Below are 15059 nucleotides of genomic sequence, written 5' to 3'. Positions count from 1 at the left end.
CAATCTGTATTGTTAAAAGCGCTATATAAATAAAGGTGACTTGACTTGACTACTGTAGCTACAATTTTCCAACAATTATTTGGCAACAAACTATAGTCAGTATTTAGCATGCATATAAAAGGATTTTAAAGCCATTTATCAAATATAGTGAAAAATCTACAAATAAATCTGAAAAAGTATGAGATGTTGAAATAGAAAACGTGTAGGAAACTGCTTGCGTTCCGAATGGCGAGGAACATGAAGAAGTAGCAGTAAGAGATGATTCCAAGAGGGATGAAGAACACAAAGCAGCAGAGCATCAAGGTGTAGCTCTTGTTCGCCGGCGTGGACGTCACATAGTCCCATGTGCAGGACGTCATGAGGCCATCTGGAATATAGGAACCTGTCCAAGAAATACAGAGTCAAGAAACTCAAAAAACATTGTCGTCTCATCCAAAGGCAAAGGAAAGACGTTGCACCTAGTGTCAATTTCGTCAACTAAAACTATGACGAAAAATGTTTGTTGATGAGTTTTTAATCTTTTATTATTTATTGTTTTAACATATTTAATTATTTTATTAAATGTCATTCTTTTATTACATTTTTATGGAAAAGTGTGTTTTATGGTTGGTCACAATTGTGACCGGTGGGATAATGTGTATACTGAAATTAAATTATTTCTGCAGTCATCAACATTTTTATATATATCTCAGCCCAGTTATTAACCCAGTTTAGTCTGTTTCATCACATTCTATGGTTACTATTATACATAAAAACTCTTATACAACACTGAATAGGTATACTAAGATACAAAAAAACTATTGTTGCCATCAACATGTTTACTCATTCTATGTCCACACTCAACAAAACTGAATAACTGTGAATTCATATATGAATACTAGACACCTTAAAGATAATGTTGTCTCATCCAAAGGCAAAGGAAAGACATTGCACCTAGTGTCAATTTCGTTAACTGAATAAATGCACTTACTCAACCGCTGTTGCTTTAATAGAGAAACAGGCTATATTGCAATTTGGAATTACTATTAGGAATTTCACTGTTATAACATACCGTATATATATATATTTTTTTTTTTTTTTTTTTTTTTTACCAGTTTTCATATTGTAGACAGAGAGAGTGCATAAGTCTGATATTAATTTTAAAAAGCCTATAATAAATCAGTACACTACTATATGACGTAAAATAAACCATGTGTATTAGTTGATATCTTATTGATATGATCTTACTGGTGAAAGTGCAATACCTAAAATGCAAAAGTAAATTTCTCAAATGACAATCATTACAATTATAATTTTGAGCAAAAATTATTTTTTATCAGTTTAACCAATTACACAGCATGAAGAAAATGTGACCAAGATTTCATTGTCTGAAACTAGACTATAACGCTCAGACATTTTGTTGACTAAAACTTGACTAAACAAAAACAGGACAAGGTTGACTAAATATGATAATAACTAAAATGTACATTTGAGTAAGACTAAGACTAAAAGAACTGGCCCCCCGACTGAGCCTGGTTTCTCCCAAGGTTTTTTCTCCATTCTGTCACCGATGGAGTTTTGGTTCCTTGCCGCTGTCGCCTCTGGCTTGCTAAGACACTTAATTTCCAGCGATATCGTCGACATGATTGCACAGACACTATTTAAACTGAACTGAGCTGAATGATGACATCACTGAATTCAATGATGAACTGTCTTTAACTGAAAATGGAGTGTTTACTATTGTCCTTTTGCATTATTGACACACCATTTTCCTATTTGATACTGTAAAGCTGCTTTGACACAATCATTATTGTTAAAAGCGCTATATAAATAAAGGTGACTTGACTTGACTAAATGAAACTGCTGTACGGTTAATTAATAATAATCTTATTGCTAAAATGTCAAGTTTTAATTGACTAAAACTAGACTAAAAGTATTTAGGTTTTCTTCAACTAAAACTATAAAATATTTTAGATTTTCTTTGACTAAAACTAGACTAAAATATTCCAGATTTTCTTAGACTAAAACTAGACTAAAATACTTCAGATTTTCTTTGACTAAAACTAGACTAAAATACTTCAGATTTTCTTTGACTAAAGTACTTCCGATTTTCTGACTAAAACTAGACTAAAATACTTCCGATTTTCTTTGACTAAAACCAGACTAAAATACTTTAGATTTTCTTTGACTAAAACTAGACTAAAATACTTCAGATTTTATTCAACTAAAACTTGCCTAAAATACTTCAGATTTTATTCGACCAAAACTAGACTAAAATGACTAAAACTAGACTAAAATACTTCAGATTTTATTCGACCAAAACTAGACTAAAATACTTCAGATTTTATTCATCTAAAACTTGACTAAAATGCTGAAACTTTTAGTTGACTAAAACTTGACTAAAACAAAATAGGATAAGGTTGACTAAATATGATAAAAACTATGAAAAAGGACATTCTACATGGGTCTAAGACTAAAATTTAAAATAGCTGACAAAATGAACACTATACTCACTCTATCCCATAAGAGGCGCCAGACTCCAGCACAGAGAGTAGATCCAGACCAGGAGGATGATAATGAGCGTCCGGCGTCCGGACGTCCAGCGGATGGCCTGCAGGGGTTTGGTGATGACGATGTAGCGGTCGATGGAAATGGCCAGAAGGTTGATCATGGATGTGATTCCGAACAGAGCGCCACAGAAGGCGTACATCTTACAACCTGCGTGGAGAAGCAGATGTGTGATGTGTGATCTGAGTAAGCATTTTTTTTTTATCAATATATTTATTATTCTCACATCAACAATTTACAGAATCAGTTCAATATACAAGTAAACGTCATTTTCTAACCTATCCCACCCTCACTAGACAGAACACTTAAATGGACATTGTTGCGAGGCATTGAGCTGATGTGTAAAATAAAAGGAATAAATAAATAAAGACAAAAGAATAATCATAAAAATAAATACAATAATAATAATAATAAATAAAGAGGTTAAAGTAAAGAAGGGTTACATTGTCACATCAGCATTTTCAGTCAGTGTAACATCCAAATTATTCATGTATGCAATAAATTTGCCCCAAATCTTTTCAAACATTGGAGACTTTTTTTTTTTTTTCAGATTAAACAGTATTTTTTCAACAGGAAAGTTGGTAACATTTTACAATACGAGTGCACAAATATGCTTTAATTCATGTTTAACTAGATAATAATGAGTTAATGTATAACTCATGAAGAACTAAACCATTTATTAATGATTACAGCATCAGCAATTAATGAACATTCTATATGATTAATAGATTAATAAATAAATTGTTATTAGTTAAATGTATCATAATGTATTAGTTCCCTAATAACATATTATATTAACTAATTATTATTACCACAGTGTACTTCAACTTCCAGTTGTCTGCTTTAATTAATCATTAGCTAATGATTTTCATAGGTATCATTATGTTATGACTTTACTTGTCGAGGCACAGAAATATTAACTAATTGTTAAGTAATATGTAATTGTGGTTATGGATTTTGAATTAGTTAGCTAGTCATGTGCCTCAACAAGTCATAACATAATGATATCTTTGCAAATCATTAGCTAATGATTAATTAAAGCAGACAACTGGAAGTTGAAATGCATGGCTTCGACCCACTGTGGTAATTAACACATGAATTTAAACTATTAGTTAATATAATATGTTATTAGGGAATTAATACTTTATGACACATTTTACTAATAACAATTTATTGATTACTTAATCTGTGAATCATATAGAATTTTCATTTGTTGTCGATGCAGTAATTTTTAATAAATGGTTTAGTTCTTCATGAGTTATACATTAACTCATGATTATCTGTGCATTAGTTCACCAAAGACGCTTTAATATGTTGTGCGTTTTAATAGACCGGTGACGACCGCACAGAGTAGCATTATAACAGAACTTTCAAATGTATCTAGTATGATAAAACAGCGCTGCTTTTTTTTCCGCACATACACACGACCGGAAGGAGCGGAAGCGGTCGACTGTGGCATAATAAAAGCTCCGATGCTTTACCCCACATACGCACGCCCGGAAGGAGTGGAAGCGGTCGACTGTGGCATAATAAAAGCTCCGCTGCTTTCGAGCCGCGTGTCACGCTCGTTCAGCGCCTCGTTTCGCTTCGACGGCTTTCAGCCTCACCCTGCTTCATTCTACTACGTTAATAAATCATTAGCTCATCCATGATCATGATTTCTGTCAGAGTCCCGTCGGATTGCATCAGCTGTGGGGATTAAGACCACAACTCCCATGATTCCACACTCAGTCACGGCATCATCAAACTATGCCTTTGTCTATTTGTTTATTTTGAATATGCGCCCTCTAGCGGCGAAAATTACATATTGTGCCTTTAAGCATGAATTAATGCATATTAGTGCCACCGTATGGTAAAGTGTTACCGGAAAGTTCTCTAAGCCATAAAATATGATATGGTTCTTCTGGTTCTTCTGATTTCCATGTTATAGCTATACATTTCTTTGCTGCTATCAGAGCCATCTTAACTAAACGTAAATTCTTCCTTTGATCAAGCTGAAGAACTGATTCATCCCCCAATAACATAGATCTCGGATTAGATGGAAGCATAACATTAACCATTTTGTCAATAGTTTGTATTATGTTTCTTCAATAGGGTTTAAGAAACTGAGTAAGCATCTTGATGGGGAGGATGGGAAATTAGGTACCCATTTCACCAAACACCCATTCCTTGTACATGCAGTTGACGAAGAAGATGGGTGACTGAGTGATGGCCATGAGGAAGTCGCTCACTGCCAGATTCATGATGAAGTAGTTCGGAGGCGTCCGTAGTTTCTTGTTACTGAAACACAAAATGTACCTTCAGTCACAGTCCCAGTTTCAGAAGCTCATAGTAGATGTAAAGCAAAAGCATGTTATTTATGGCCATTTCCGCAAAACATCAGCTAAACTCATTGACTTTGACCAACCAAACACATGTGTCACCTCACACTCCTTTAAACCTTTAATGGACAGATATTTCACCAGATATAAAATACAATTATTTTCACTTTCATATGATCAAACTATGCAGTTAGTGATAACTGGAATGTATCTCTATATAAATTCAAAGATATATATATATATATATATATAGGTAAGGAGTGCATTTTGCATGATGCATTATCAAATTGAAATGAAAGAGTCTGTTGAATCTTTAGACAATTTTTTTTTTTTTACTTAGCACGTGTTTTTATTTATTGAGTATCATATTTGATCCATTAGACTTTTATGGCTCATATAGCCCGATATAGAGGAAAATTATCTGGAGGAAAAAACAGCTCATTTTCATTCAGAGACAAAAAATAAATAAATAAATTTGAAAAAATATATGTAATTAGGTGCAGAAGCTGATATTTATGTGGACAGAAAGTGATGAAATTCTGATGCTTGTAATGTAAATCAACGAGATCTTTATAACAGTACAGCAGATACTTGATCTAAAAAATGATCTAAATGATCTAAATATCAGTCGTCACTCTATATCTCCAACAATATGTCTTACTAAGACAAGACTGACATGATCCAAAAATATACTGCAATGCAATCCAATGATGATTGAGAGCTGAAGAAATAAAGGCTCCTCAGAAGATGTGAGATGTTCTGGAGGCTTGTGAAGATCATTCCTCTGCTGATGAACAGTGAAAGTAAAGCTTCTGGAAACAAACGCTCCTCAAAACATCCTGATGATCAGATTTGAGACGCTAAAACATGATTGATGGAGAATCAAGTAAAGCTGAGCTGCTTCAGTCCAGTAAGTGTTCATCTGGAGATATTACTGCAGTTATTCTGATGTTTACTTGATAAAAATCAGTCAAGATTTGACAGCAGAAACACACGAGAAGCAGCAGCTGAAGCTGGAGGTTTGTACAATTACACTAAAAGAGCTTTTACTGCAACTCTAAACTATCAATCAGACGACAGAAGACATGCAGTAGATTGTGTGTGACAGGTTTAACAGCAAAGTCTTCATTATGTTGCTCATTTAGAAACCTATCAAATGTGATACGGTTGGGTTAAAACAGTGCTAGAAACTTCTACACACTTTGATGGTGGTAAATATAAGTTTATTGATTCAACACATTGCGTCTGAGGTGTTTCATCACACAACAATCATTGTGATTGCACATCATCTCATTAATCCTACAGTCACAGTTCACACAATTTCCTCTGACTGAAAGTCCCCCATCTGAAACCCTCATCCCCGTCCATCAGGCATTAAAGCTGCAGGAGACATCAGCACTTCAAGGGAACAACACTGCCTTTCCTCTCAGCTGACAGACGACCTCCAGAGAGACGCTGCAGCTCACTTCACGAGGACGAGTTGAGATTCTCAGTCAGGATTAAAATCCTCACATACAGTATGATGAGAGTCTGTTAATGCTGCTGGTTGACATCTGATTAACAGCAGTCATGTTTCGTTATTAGGTAACACCAGACATAATCTGGGACAGAGATGGATTGTGCCTTTGTTGCATATATTGGACAATGTTAAAGGACAATGTTAAAGTTCCTGTCTCAAGGAACTTTGCTGCCTACTGGCTTGTGGGGTTTTTATGATATGACTTTTTATTCGTCGTTGGATCTGCATCACCTAAACCCTAAAGTTGGGCCGCCGCTGCCCATCAGCCTATATAATCACTGCGTTGCTCTTGGTATCGCTCGCTCGGTGGTGGTCTAGCAACAATTTTCAAGAAGTCATTCAAATGTCGACTACTGCCTGTAGATGCCTTTTCTAGTTTTGAGGCACAACTCTTGCATATCGATCTCAATGGTCCTCTAATCTGCATCCTGGTTTACAGACCTCCCAAAGTTAGTACAACGTTTATTCATGAGTTTTCAGACTTTGTCAAATCAAGTGTCACGCTGTGATAGACCGTTGGTTCTGGGGGATTTTAACATCCATGTCTGCTGCCCCTCTAAACCTATGGTTAACAATTTTATGGGCCCTATTTTAACAATCTAAGCGGAAGGTCTAAAGCGCACGGCGCAGTACACTTAGGGCATGTCCAAATCCACTTTTGCTAGTTTAACGATGGGAGAAATGGTGAGCGCGCCCGGTGCATGGTCTAAAAGGGTTGTCCCTATTCTCTTAATGAGTAATGGGTGTGCTTTGGGCAATAAACTGATTGGCCTGATTGGCAATAAACCAATCAGAGTCTCATCTCCCATTCCCTTTAAGAGCCAGTTGCACTCGCGCCATGGCGGATTTGCTATTTAGGCCTACACAGCGGAATTTGCAAGCGCAAAGACAGAATGCGTCTCCAGAGAGGAAACAGAGCTGCTCGTGCACGAGCAAATAGGTAGCCTAATTCTGATACATGCAATGACTATCCATTATGACATGTAGGCATTTTTATATTTATGTAGCCTACACAATAATATTTTACCTTGTAATCCTTTAATTTTTTATATTTGGCATGTTTGTGTGCTGCTGCGCATCCCTGTGTTTGTAATAAGCAGAGTGTACGCGCGCTGTGGACCTGCCTATACTAACGCGCTCTTTAAATACCAAAAAAACTACTGCGCCATTGACTTTAGACCAGGTTTTAGTTGGTCAATGGCGCGGTCTATTTCAGTTGCCTCAAAATAGCAACGCACCAACAATGGGCCTGAACACACTTCGTTTTCAGACCAGCACGCCCATGAGCGCATAAATGGGCGCAAATGCATTTGCTATTTAAACAACGTGACGCAGGACGTGAAAATGTTTACTGCATCTGGCTGAAACTAGCAAAAAACACTTGTGTCGTGCCTGGTGCCTCATTGCTTAGAGAGGTGTTGGACACTATTTGCCCTGCCCTTGACTAGTAGGGTTTTCCCAGAGTCCTTTTAAACATGCTTCTGTAGAGCCCCTGTTAAAAAGATCTCACCTTGATCCATCTGTTCTTAGTAACTACCAGCCGATTTCTAAACTCCCATTTATTTCTAAGGTTTTAGAGAAAGCAGTGCTTCACAGTTTACTTCTTACCTGGATGCTTTTAACATTCTGGATAAGTTCCAATCGGGTTTTAGAGCACTTCAAAGTACAGAGTCGGCCTTGCTTAAATTTATGAATGATCTTTTGCTGTCCATTGATTCGGGGTCATCTGCCATTCTGATACTGTTAGATTTGAGTGCAGCCTTCGACACTATTGACCATGACATCCTCTTGAATCAACTCAAATGTGTAGTAGGGGTTCAAGGCACGGCATTACAGTGGTTCACCTCTTATTTAAAGAGTAGGACTTTTTCAGTAAATATCGGGTCGTTTACCTCATCTTCTGCGCCCATTCCTTATGGTGTTCCACAGGGTTCTATTCTTGGCCCTTTATTGTTCTCGCTCTACATGCTTCCCCTAGGCTCCTTTCTCCAGAAATATAATATTAACTATCATTGCTACGCCGATGCCCTCCAACTTTACCTTCCAATCAAACTTGAAAATGACTTTTCTTTACAACATCTTTTATCATGTTTTGACGAAGTGAGAACTTGGATGGCTAATCATTTTTTTGCAACTAAACGCTGACAAAACTGAGGTGCTTCTGCTAGGCCCCGCTGCACTCAATAGTACTCGTACAAGTAGGTTAGGTTCCTTTAGTAACAACTTACAACACCATGTAAAAAATCTAGGGCTCTATTTCGAATCATTACTACAATTTGACAAGCATATAAATATGGTTGTAAAGAGTAGCTTCTTCCACCTCAGATCTGTCGTGAAAGTAAAACATTTTCTCTCTCGAAAAGATCTCGAAATTGTCATCCATGCATTAATCTCTTCCAGCCTGGAAGAGGCCTTCCAGGCCTTCCTCAATGCACTCGGCTTCAGATGGTTCAGAATGCAGCAGCCAGATTGTTGACAGGAACAAAAAAGAGGGAGCATATTCAGAGTTGATTTTAAGATCCTTCTTTTTGTATACAAGGCATTGCAAAAGTCAGCCCCGGATTATATCTGTAATCTTATTCAGCCATATACAACCTCTAGGTCGTTAAGATCTTGTAACCAGCTTCTTTTATCGGTCCCTCGTTCTCGCTGTAAATCCAAAGTTGACCGAGCTTTCGCTGTTGATGCCCCTAAACTCTGGAACAGTTTACCCCTCATTATCAGGGCCTCTCCATCGCTCTGAGTTTTTAAATCAAATTTAAAGACTCATTTTTACACCCTTGCATTTGAGTGATGCTGTGTACGGTACCTTTGATGTATGTTTTTGTGTATATACATATTTTAATTTTAATGTATCTTTTCTGTTTTTTTTATTTTATTTTGATCTCTGTTGCTTTTAATCTAACCTTTTATTGTAAAGCACTTTGGATCAACGATGGTTGCGTTAAAGTTGTGCTCTATAAATAAAGTTTGACTTGACTTGACTAGTTCAGACAAAAATGAACATTTGCTGCAAATGGGCTCACTCTCAGGCCATCTGAGATGTAGATGGGTTTGTTTGTTCATCAGATTTGGAGAAATGTGTAATTTCATCACTTGCTCAGCAATGGATCCTCTGCAGTGAATGGGTGCCGTTAGAATGAGAGACAAAACAGCTGATAAAAACATCACAATAATTCACAAGTAATCCACACCACTCCAGTCCATCAGTTAACATCAGCACCCATTCACTGCAGAGCATCCATTGCTGAGCAAGTGATGCAATGCTACATTTCTCCAAATCTGATGAAGAAACAAACTCATCTACATCTTGGATGGCCTGAGGGCAAGCACATTTCATCAAATGTTCATTTTTGGGTGATCTATTGCTTTAATATGTAGATGCATGAAGTGAGATTCGCTGAACATACAAAATACATTATCCTTATTAAAAGTTGACAACAGACTCTATTTGCTTTCTTAATAAATATTCCTGGTTTTATTATAAGTCAATCATCAGTGCATATGTTACTCTAAAGAAACAAAGTTGTCTTCTGATGGAAGTAAAAGAGGTTGCACATGCTGAATTTGAAAGAAAATGTATGTATAGCATAAGCATAAATGTTATGAGCTTTTTGAGCTGGTCTTGTTAATGCATGTCTAAGCACATTTAGTAAATTCTGTCCACCACACAGTAAAGTTAATGGAAATGAGCACTAGAATAAATGAGAAGCCTTTTTAAAGAGGTCGGACATTGATTCTTGTCGTGTACAGCGGGTCTGCTGAATTAAACAGGTCGTCGGTGGCTTTGTTTCTGTCTCTTGTCATTGACCACTGAGAAGCTGATGGTTTATTTTCCACTTCCACATGATCACCCTTCACCCCAAACCCTACAGGCCTGCATGTGCATCTGATTAATTACGGTCAAAAACATTTTGCTTTGTTTACAGTCAATGTGCATCATGTTACATAATTGCATGGTTTCATTTCATTACATTACGCAATCATATTGTTAGCGGACCAATGCAAACAGCAGCTTCTAGAAGACACAACTTTGAAAAAAAAAAAGTAACACTTTACAATATGATCTCATTTGTTGACATTAGTTGATGAAGTACCAAACTAACAATGATCAATGTATTTTTAAAGGTTTTATTAATATTGGTTAATGCTAGTTAATAGGAATAGTGATTTATTGTTTGTTAACTTTAAAATATCAGTAACACTTTGCAGTTGGATCTCATTAGTTAATGCAATATCTAACATAAACTAACAATGGGCAATATTTTTAAAGTATTTGTTAATATTGTTAAAGCTAGTTTTTGATTGTTTGTTGATGCAAGTTCACAGTGCATCAACTAATATTAACAGAACTAACTTTTAATTTTGAAGCATATTAGTAAATGTTGAAATAAACATTAAATAAGATTAATAAAGGCTATGGAAACATTGTTTATTATTAGTTCATAATTACTCATTTAGTTAAAGGGTTAGTTCACCCAAAAATGAAAAATAGCCCATAAATTACTCACCCTCAAGTCATCCTAGGTGTATATGACTTTCTTCTTTTAGACGAATCCAGTCGGAGTTATATTAAAAATTGTCTGATTTTTGGTTTGAGCAACGCTGACCTCATACGTCATGCTCCCGGAACTGCTTCCGTGTACAGCTGTTGGCACAAGCTACATTAAAGTGATTATTACGTTTTGAATATGGATATTTTTCTTACAAAAATGCATCGATTCGCTACAGGAGGCCTTTGTTCACCCCCCAGAGCTGTGTGAGACACTTTTATTTTATGGATGAGCCGCTTTTTATTTAACTTCTTTTGGACTGATGCATGCAACACCCGCTGAGTGGCATTAAACAGCTTGAAAGATCAAAGACAATTTTTAATATAACTCCGACTGGATTCGTCTGAAAGAAGAAAGTCATATACACCTAGGATGACTTGAGGGTGAGTAATTTATGGGCTAATTTTCATTTTTGGGTGAACTAACCCTTTAATGAATGAAACCTTATTGTAAAGTGTTACCCCAAAAAAAAAAAAAAAGCTTAAATTAACATTTTTTTAAGCGAGAATATAAAAAGAATAATAAAAGTCAAATATCAAAATATAAAAGTCAATATTCTATGAACATTCTTCAGAATACTTCACAATTACACAGAAAGAAAGAAAGACATACCGGTTGGAATGCCGTAAGGATTAGTACACTTTATATTTATATGCATTACTCAAGATTGTCTCTCAGAGTCAGATCTTTAGCACTCATAAGTGTGTGTGTTTTGTCTTTAAAAGTCATATACACCTAGGATGACTTGAGGGTGAGTAATTTATGGGCTAATTTTCATTTTTGGGTGAACTAACCCTTTAATGAATGAAACCTTATTGTAAAGTGTTACCCCAAAAAAAAAAAAAAAGCTTAAATTAACATTTTTTTAAGCGAGAATATAAAAAGAATAATAAAAGTCAAATATCAAAATATAAAAGTCAATATTCTATGAACATTCTTCAGAATACTTCACAATTACACAGAAAGAAAGAAAGACATACCGGGTTGGAATGCCGTAAGGATGAGTACATTTTATATTTACATGCATTACTCAAGATTGTCTCTCAGAGTCAGATCTTTAGCACTCGTAAGTGTGTGTGTTTTGTCTTTAGAGTTGTGATCTGTAAGAAAGTGTCATGGGACTGAGGAGAGCGGCGCTCTTTGAGAGTGAGAGATGAACAAATGCAAAAAGTGTGTCAGCGACCCTAGAGGATTTAGACTGAATGCATCGCATAGAGTGTATCCACAATAAACCAATGTTCATTTACACAGCACATTTTGGTTTCATTTAATCATAGTCTTTACACTAAAATGCCACTTAGTCATGCTTTACTCATCTGAATTGTTTTAGTCTAGCTTTAGTTGACTAAATATCACTAAATATCATGACTAAAGTTTAAATATCTAAACTTGACTAAAAAAAGATATTAAAACAATTAAGCATTTCTCTAAAAAGTCCAAATTCATTATATACTCCTGGAAAATATATTATTAACCTGTTAATATGAGTGATTTTAAGGTTTGAACATGCAACACACACAGATTTAATGTTTTTTTTTATGAACAGCCTACTGAAATATGAAATGATAAAAAAAAATTAAATGACACTCTAAATATCTAACTAAAAAGCAGCACTGTTTTAATGAGTGAGTCATTGAATAATTCACTCAACCAAATAGTTCAAAGGGCTGATTCATTCAGAAACAAAGCAAGCCCTTATGAGTGAGTCACTGAATCACTGACTCATGATTCATTCAAACAGCTGATTCATTCAGAAACCAAGCAAGTGACTGAATCATTGACTCACGCCATTTGTTCAAAACCATGGATTCATTCAGTAATGAAACACTGCTGTGTGTTGCTGAGAGATTCTCAACAGTTAGAAAGTGTGAAACTGAGCAAAACACATTAACTGTATTTCACTGTTGTATAAAATCAATATTGACTAAATGACAGCCCTAGATTTATGTATGTAGTTGAGGAAAACTATGAAGACAATTAGTTATCAACAAACTTCACACTGCAGTTAACTACTCCTGTTTAACCTTAATTAATCTCATACTTTTATTTACAGGAATGACATAATTTTACATCCACTCACAAGTTTTACATTAAATCTAGGTATAGAATCCAAACCAAACCGCAACTTTATCATGTTCACCTCCGTATTTGAAAATGCTCCTCACCATGAAGCCTGTGAAGAAGAAGTGTCTGCTGTCACCATCTATTACTGACGGCAAACCGTCCCTCTCAGCAAAGACTAAAATAAATCCGTCAGTATAAAACCATGTCAAGACTGCTAGACTTCACGTATACAGCAGTATGAGTAATTAAAATAAAAGACAAAATCAGCAGTGAGTCACACTGCAGTGACGCAGGATTGAGGAGTTATTAAGACTAAACATTTCACAACATTAGTTGGCGCAAACCTCAGTGTAGTCGTTATACTGGAATATGTGTCTTGAAATCATTTTTTTATGAGATATTGTGAAAAAAGAATTACAAAAGATCTCAAAAGTGGCTCTAACTGTGCTCATAGATCTCAATATTGTAAGAAATTATAGTCTGCCTCGACCAAACTTCCACTCCAAGTAAACTATTTTCCTTTCTCTACAAAAAGCTTAATTATCATAGAGATAATTCTTTCCGATCTCAATAATATGTAAATAGTATCTCCTGAACGTTACTTCGACACCTATAACGTGGGAGCGGCAGTAGGCCATCAAGAACCATCTGATGACCAAAAGGGTACTTGAATATAATTGCACCTTAACATTTGGTTGTTTCCACCTGAAAGACTAACAAAGATGTGGGAACGGAAGGCTATCACTTTCATTGTTATCCGCAATTTACTGTACATTTAAGACGAAACTTCATTTACATGCGGAAAGATGAAGCGGGAAGATGAACGTAATAGAGTATAAAATGATTGAGCTTAGGATGTTCGTGGTTCATTCCGACTCCGTTGAACCACTTGGTGTTGGTCTCTTATAATTTTGTTAAGATTCTAAAGTAATTGAATCAGCCCGACGCAGTGTGGTGGCAGAGCTGTATTGGAATCGTTGTTTCTAAAGTAAATGAAGCAAAGTGCTTAAGTTTAAAGTTTCTAAAATAACTGAAACTTGGTGTTGGTCTCTTATAATTCTGTTAAGATTCTAAAGTAATTGAATCAGCCCGACGTAGTGTGGTAGCAGAGTTGTATTAGACCTATTGTTTCTAAAGTAATTGAAACAGAGTTGTACGTTTCTAAAGTAATTGAAACGGAGTGCGTTGTGATAATTCTTATGAAATTCTAAAGTAACTGAATTGACCCGACGCAGTGTGGTCATAAGTTTTTGTGTTGATTTGCCCGACGTACTGTGGCTAAGTAAACTGGTTTAAAAATATAACATAAAACCCGAAGTAGTGTGGTTGTGTCCAACGTACTGTGACAGTGTTACATTTTTACCAGTTTAGTGAACTGAAGTGTAAGGCCCGACAGAGTGTGGCCGTGTCCGGAGAAGTGAAAAAATTGGTTTAGAAGCCCGACGTAGTGTGGCTGTTTTATTCATTTGCGGCCAAAGCACAGGAGCTGTGAATAATTAGACTAACAGGTATCTTAAAGTAACTAGATAATGTTCAGTCAGTGAAGGAAAAGAAGCCTATTGAATTGCTGAACACAATTCAATAAGATTGTGAAAATGGCAGAGTTGATAGTTAAATACATCGCTAAGCACGGCTCAGTGGGAATGTTTGATGGGATAGAGAAATCATTCTAATATGCTGATTTGCTGCTCAAGAAACATTTCTGATTATTATCAATGCTGAAAACAGTTGTGCTGCCCAATATTTTTGTGGAAACTGATGCAGTTTACTTCTCAGGATTCTTTGATGAATAGAAAGTTCAAAAGAACAGCATTTATTTGAAATAGTAATATTTTGGAATATTAAAAATTGCAAAATGCTTCATATTTTTTTGCAGAAACTGTGATATACTACCATTTGAAAGTTTGGGATCAACAAGATTTTTATTTTTATTTTTTTATTAATACTTTTATTCAGCAAGGATGTATTAAAATAATCACATGCTGACAGTAAAGACATTTATAATGTTACAAAATATTTATATTTCAAATAAATGCTGTTCTTTTGAACTTTCTA

The 15059-nt window shown here is 35.6% G+C and overlaps 1 pseudogene; it reads right to left on the bottom strand.

The window, feature by feature from the left end:
* The window catches only part of LOC107671366 (melanopsin-B-like), a 29442-nt pseudogene that overhangs the window by 11829 nt on the left and 2554 nt on the right, over positions 1–15059 (bottom strand).

Source organism: Sinocyclocheilus anshuiensis, unplaced genomic scaffold, assembly GCF_001515605.1.
Source record: "Sinocyclocheilus anshuiensis isolate Anshui unplaced genomic scaffold, SAMN03320099.WGS_v1.1 scaffold3662, whole genome shotgun sequence".
Taxonomy (NCBI): Eukaryota; Metazoa; Chordata; class Actinopteri; order Cypriniformes; family Cyprinidae; genus Sinocyclocheilus; species Sinocyclocheilus anshuiensis.
This window is presented reverse-complemented; position numbering and strand designations above follow the sequence as displayed.